The sequence below is a fragment of the Cebus imitator genome, unplaced genomic scaffold (assembly GCF_001604975.1).
Source record: "Cebus imitator isolate Cc_AM_T3 unplaced genomic scaffold, Cebus_imitator-1.0 Scaffold14, whole genome shotgun sequence".
NCBI classification, from domain to species: domain Eukaryota; kingdom Metazoa; phylum Chordata; class Mammalia; order Primates; family Cebidae; genus Cebus; species Cebus imitator.
The window spans coordinates 1,574,521-1,581,658 of NW_016107329.1; the positions used below are offsets into that span (position 1 = coordinate 1,574,521).

Sequence of the window (7,138 nt, forward strand, 5' to 3'; positions counted from 1 at the left end):
TTTGTACCCAACTACATTGAAAGTTTGGGTGAGAAATAACTAGTTTTATTTTATTTTTTATTTTTATTTTTTTAGTGCAAACTCAGGGCTCTTTATTCAGGCAGTAAAGTAAGGAACAGCAAAGTGGGGGGTCTACACCATCACCGTGGCAGCAGAAAGCCTCAAAAACATAAAGTCCCTCGACTTCTCTGTCGGGTAGACGCTTCCTAGCTCGGGACAAACACATCTGAACTGGCTGAGAACAAGGCCAGGTCCTGGCCACGCTGTGGAAGGACGGCAGGGTGCGTGGCCTCTGGTCAGTCCAGGAAGGGCTTGGTGAGGGCTTCCACCAGCTCCTGCTTTTCAGCCCACTCTTCAGCCCGTATGCCTGGCAAGCCTCTTTCAGCACGGGCACAGTGAACTTGCCCAGCGTGCCCTTGTTGATGTGGGTCTTCAGTTCCTCTTCTGAATACTCCACCTTGGGACTTTTGCTTCCAGAACCTTCATTATTGTGTTTTCTCTTGGTCACTTTCCCTTCAGGATTGTAATCTGGTGGGTAAACAAGCTCCTTAAATTCATCCACCAGGGAACCCAGTCTTTTATTCATTGCTTCAACCTTGGGCAATGTCAGGTCCACTGCTTGTTCAGCCTCCATCAAATCCAAGGCCAAGGCCTCCAGGTTCCTGAAGTGCTGCTGCAGCATGGGGTTCTCAAAGCTGTCACTTCTATATGTGAAGTGGAGCTTCTCAACAATAGCCTTTATCTTGTCCACCTGCTCTGGAGTTGCCATGAATTTTTTCAGTAAAGGGCATCTTCCTTTTACCATCAGCAAATGGTAAAAAGACCAGCTGAAAGCCAGGAGGAGTCACCTTAATTTTCTGGTCATCCAACTCCTCATCCTGTAGAACCAAAGCCACAAAATAAGGGGGGATGTTCCTCCGGGGTGTATATCTGCACTATGCTCCTCCTTCTCCAGACACTTGATGAGCAGAGCACTGAACAGGGTTGAGCTTCCAATCACCAGCGGCTCCTCTGGGTACACCAACAGGGAGGGTCTCAGGTAATGGTGCTTCGTCAACATTACCAAGGGCTTGAAGCCTATGAGCATCAAACCTGGATCATCAAGTCATTTTAGCTCTTCTGTTTCTTTCTCCAGTATAATCTGATGACTTCCCATAGATCTGCGACCTCTTGGTATCGCTAGGCAGAAGCAAACCGCCTGTACTTGTATTAAATGTCTGGGTCTTGGTTTTCACTGGTTCATTTGTTTCCTGATAGAGCTTTATTGGAGGAGGCTTGAGAGCCTTCTGGACCAGGTTATAAATGCCCACAGAGATCACTGTATCTTTGCTGACCTTCAGCTTTAACCTGCTGAGTGCTCACTGTCTGGTCTCCTTGGTACGAACCTTCTGCAACAAGTCCTCTAGCTTGCTGGATTCCTCAAAGTGAACCCTGAGGTCCTCATCCTCTGCTATGCTGATAATATCTCTGTAGAACAAGGATATGTCAAAGCCCCCAGGTTTCTTCAGGTGCATCAAGTCAAGGAAGATGCCTGTATCTAGGAGATCACCGGCTTTGGTCCTCGCCTGGCTGGCTTTGGCACTGTCATTGCCGCGGGGGTTGTCTTCATTGGTGAACAGCATGATCCTCTTATGACTCATCTTGAACTGGATATCACTAAAGAGGTTGGCACACACCCACGGCACTTCGAGTAGCTAGATCCGTGGCCCATCAGTCTTGAAAACGTTTTTGTCCCTGCTGCTCCTTACATGGTCAAGCTCTAGAATTCGTTTTGCACCTGGATTATCCAACTCCTGTAAGACATTAATATTTTTAAAATTCACTGAATTTTTGCCTTTCTCGGTACCATAGAACACCACTGCCAAGAGATCTCGTTCACTGCTTATGACCTTACTGATGTACACACTTTGGATACACGGCATGCTCATGTCAAAAGGAGTCAACTCATCTGCACTCTGAGATTCAAACGTAGCCCTGGAAGCATCAACCAAAAAAATCAAACCATCTCTTCCTGAATATTTATAGTCTCCACTTGTTTCAAGGTTCTCTTCTTGTTCTTCTTCTACTTCTTCATCGCCCTAGGTTTTGTCATAGGACTCCCACCCTGACGTGTTGGCTACTGCTCACTTTGGCACAGGGAAGGGGCCAACTTGGACAGAAGAGGAGAATGCACGCAGGCGCGGGCCCAGTTCTCCCTCCCAGTTCATGCTCCCTACATCATCACACATGTACGCGCTGCTTAGCGTCAGGCAGGCACATTTTTTAAAAACTTTTTTCTGAAGCTTAAAAAAAAGTGCTAAATAATAATTAATTGTAGAAGCAGAGAATAAGTTTTGAACAACTACTTAGGTTGTGATTCTTTATATCTCCTTGTGTAATAATCTGAGTTCTTCAGAGAAACAGAATTAATAGGATATATATGTGAAGAAATGTATTATGAGAATTGGCTCACATGACTATGGAGACCAGGAAGTCCCATGATTTGCCACCTGCTGTGTGGAAAACAAGAAAAACTGGTGGTGTAATTTAGTCTAAGTCTGAATTCTGAGTCTGAAGGCCTGAGAACCAGGGGGCCTGATGGTGAAAGTCCCAGTCTGAGTCCAAAGGCCCAAGAACCAGGAGTGCTGATGTCTGAGGGCAGGAGAAGATGGGCGTTCCAGCTCAGAGGGTGAATTTGCCCTTTTCCAACATTTTTCATCTATTCAGGCCCTCAACCCACGTGGGTGAGAGTGGATCTTCCTAATTCAGTCCACTGATTCAAATAATAATCTCTTCTGGAAACACCCTCACAGACACACCCAGGCATCATGTTTTATCAGCTGCCTCAGTATCCCTTAGTCCATCATGTTGGCATGTAAAATTAACCGTCATACCTTGTTATAAGTGAAACAGGCCCTCAATTTTTCTTTTTGACAGATGAATGAATGTCAGATGATTTAGAATGAAGCAAATAGACAAAATTAGGAGCTTGTGGAAGCCTCCACGTGCCATTGTCCACTTTCCCTCCTACTGCCATTGCAAATGAGGCTGCCTTCAAAGGAATTTTACCTCGATTTATTTTCTGGCTCATCTGCTGATGCTGCAGTAGTAGATGCAATAGGAGAGGGAGCATCGAATAGGCTAACTAGGAGGAAGACAAATTTAGGAGAAACAGAAGCAAAAGTATAGGCTAGGAGAGGCCTATGCTTAATCCAGCATTGGTTAACCGTTGGGCAATGTCATTAACCATTGGAGCAATATTATTTCAACAGGGGGAGCCGAGTGTAGATGAGGGGAGATGGGTCTTTGTGAGGTGTGTCAGTTGGGTTTATGAGGCTCAGTTTCAGCTAGCTGTGGAGAGGAGTGTGATGATGAGAGAAAAGGCAGCCTGTTGGCAGGACCACTGCAGGAAGCTGCTGGAACCATTACCCAGAGCACAGATAACACTGACAAGTCACATGGCAGGAACTGTTTTCATAGATCTTTTCAAACGCAATTAAGAGGATCTAAAATAGAATTTTAAGCTCCCACAACACCTTGACATCAGAAAACCATGAATAAATAAAATTACAAAATCAGAACGCAATTCAAAGGGATTCCATGTGATAATATCTTTTTCAATAAATGCTGCAGAAAAAAAATTGTGTGATAAGACCGTATCGTTTCAATTTTCTCCTCGGGGTTTTATATCCATATGCTTTTATGTATAAAAATGTGATTTTGAAAAAAGCCCTGCCACTGAGACACCTGGGTTCCCAGTAGGTGTTCACAATAGGACGAGCATGGAGGGGCTGGCAGCATATGTGCCAGGCAGACCGCATTTCCTTATGACATTTTGTGGGACAGGAAAAACTCTTGCCTGTCACCTCCTTCAAGGGACTGCCATTTGTATAAGATTCTCCCCCCAGGGATTTTTCCCTTGGGTTAAGGTATATTTCTAGGAAGTTCCAGCTAAATTACAAGTACATTAGCAGGGATGAGCAGCACATTAATCCAATTACAGGAGTAAAGACCTTAATGCAAATTTTTCTAAAATGTATTTTACAGAATATTATTTCTGAGGCATATTAAGTAAGCAAAGGGGGATCTGTGGCCAGACAAGCTTGGCAAACCCTGGGTTAAATAGAAACAAACGATTCTTGCCCTACTTGTCTTCCTCTTCTCTTTTTTCCTCTTCTTCCTCTTTCTCTTCTTTTCTCCCATTCTCCTCTTCTTCCTCTTCCTCTTTCTCCCTGTGTCTCTTTCTTCCTTTCCTTCTCTTTCTTCTTCTCCATCTCTTTCTTCTTATTTTAACTATAAATTCCTAAAGGCTTTATTACATGTAGAGTGAATTTCCAAGGAAAGAATGTAGTCAACAGTTTCCAACTTACTTGAATATGAAAAGTGTTTTATTTGTGAGTTCAGAGAAGCACACTTTGGTAAATTTTGTCTCTGCAGCAATTAGGTGATCACACCTGAATCTTGAGAAGCGCGATGTCCGAAACCCAGGTTCTGGATTCTCCTGAAGTGGGCGGCTGCGTGTATGAGACACTACAGGGGTCCAGCAACCAATGGCTGCAGGAAGAGTTTTCCGAACTTAGCAGGGGACGTAGCAGAGGTCAGAGGGCTCCGGAAGGCAAACCTTCCTTAGCTCCCAGTCTTGCCTTCTGAGGAAAGCCAGGTAGGAAAGGCAGGTGGAAAGAAACAGCAGCGATGTGTTTTCTCTGGGCTTCAGTTTCAGATTTGGTTTTGAGCTCAACTCAGTAACAGATGACACATCTGATCTGAGAAGATATGGTTAGGGATGAGTTTGGCTCTTCCCCAAATAGACAGGTCCTCTTGGAGAGTGGATTATCCTTAAGAGTGTTAGGTATTTCGAGGCCCAGGATGGCCTCACCCAGCTCTCCTGGAAGGGCTCTGTGTTCCTAGTGCTGCAGAGGACAGGCAGGGAGCATGACAAGATGTAAAGATCATGGGCTTTGACATTAAAAAGGATAGATTTGGAAATTTAGATACACATGTAAGTCTGAGCCCTGCCACTTGCCCCATTGATGACTTGCTGAATTACTTGAACTCTGTACCTCGGTTCTTTTCCTTGGTGAAATGTGAGTATATGAGCTTGAGTTGCAGTGGTCGCATCTGTCAAATAACAGAGTTACACCAGACGTGTAAAATTATTTTTAGTTCTGATGTTCTAAATTAGATTTAAACACATGCATGCACACACACACACATGAACACACAAATAGTTTATCATTTATACATCTATACATCATTTATATATCATTTATACACACACACATAAACAGTTAATCAAACCATTTTTAGTAACAAGGAACTGCCTAATTTCTGTGGTCTGATGAATATATTTTTCTGCTCACATCTCTTGTGTATTTTTGTCTTATATATATACAGACTCTAGAACAAAAGAAGTTCTTTTAGATATGGAGATAATGTCTACTAAGATGATTTAATTAAGCAGAAACATCTGGTGGTTTAATGTCTACATTTTCAGGGTATTCTTTGAATAACTAATGTATGCCCCATAACGAAATGCTGAGTTCTAATTTCTGATAATAAGAAACATTGTTTTGAAGGTTAGTTGTTCCAGTGTCCATGAATACTTATTAATAACAGTTATTTGTCATAGTCATTTTTATATTTGCATGGCAATATTTTTGCAGGGCTCTAACCATTCACAAACGCTGTTTTGCTAACTCACAAATAAACTTCTGGGAGAAATAAGAGAGTGTTTGGCTACTTATTCCTATTTTGCTAGATGTGGAAGCAGCTTCCTTGGAAGCTTTGAAGTTAGAGATATGACTTGGAATTAAGCCAAAAACTGAACATAGTTCTTCTCATTTCCCAGTCTTTGATTTGCCAACCCATGAGTAATGACTTAGCACTTTATATTAATAATGAGGACGATGATTATAATAATAGCTTTTGAGTTTCCTGTTTTGAGCAATTCAACCTGCCTACCCCAAGCCCTTCATCCATTTTTTAAAAATAGGCACATGAGGCCAGAGCCTAATTAACAGTCAGGATCACTTTTTCCTCTTTTACTCGCAATCACTGGATACTGTTTTATCTTAGAAATGTCCATTAGGTTCTTTTGGAACCCTCCCCTCTCCAGTTGCTTTGCTGTTTCCAATCATTACTTCATCACACAATATATGGATTTTTAGAAACAGCTTCCTGGCTTGCTTCTCTGCCTTCAGCCTCATTTCTTTTCACTTCACACTGGGCACCATTGCTGCAATACTATTCCAAAGACACGCCTTTCCTTTTGTCACCCTTCCCGGGAGCCTACAGTCCATGCGTTAGCCCAATCCCTCTGTCTGACTTTTGAGGCTTTCCATACCTGGGACTTGTCTTAGCTCCAGCTTCCATAACAAAATCCCATAGACTGGATGGCTTAAGCAACAGAAATTTATTTCTTACAGTTCTGGAGGCTGACAAGTACAAGATCAAGGTACTGGCAGAGCTGGTTTTATTCTGAGGCCTCTTCTTCTGGATTGTAAGTGGCCACCATCTTGCTGTGTGCTCACATGACCTCTTTTTTTGTGTACCCACAATAAGAGAGAGAGAAAGAAAGACAGAGCGTGCACTCTCACTGGTGTCTCTTCTTAAAAGGGCACTAATCCCATTGGACCAGAGCCCCACCCTCTTGACTTTATCTAACGCTAATTACCTCCTAAGACTCTTTAAATGCTATCATATTGGGTACTAAGGATTCAGCTTATGAATGTTGAGGGGACATAAAGGTTCCGTCTATACAGGGTTCCTTCAATCACTTCCATCCTTTTTCTGTTGCTCCTTGGTGTGCATTGTCATCTCTAGTTTTCTCATGCTAGCACTTCCCCTCTATATGCAGTGATTTTTCTCTGTATGCATCTATTTCTGCTGCTCACCAGCCTTGTCCCTCTCCTGATGCCTTGTTTACCTGTTTTATTCAGAGGATGTCTTCTTTCCTCGTATTTCTAATTGAATAGATCCTTTAAGGTCCACCTCAAATCGCACCTGTCCCAAAGCTAATCTCCAATTCATAGGATTATCCTTTCTCTGAACTCTCACAGTTATAGTCACACTGTAATTCAACACTTAATCATTCTCTAATTCTTTTATAGTATTTGTGAAATATCTTATTGGAATTTGTACTCTACAGTGCATTTTCATG

The 7,138-nt window shown here is 42.6% G+C and overlaps 1 pseudogene; it reads right to left on the minus strand.

Moving 5' to 3' along the window:
- Positions 1–296: 296 nt before the first annotated feature.
- On the minus strand, positions 297–2,074 carry LOC108284398 (annotated as a pseudogene).
- Between the last annotated feature and the right edge of the window lie 5,064 nt (positions 2,075–7,138).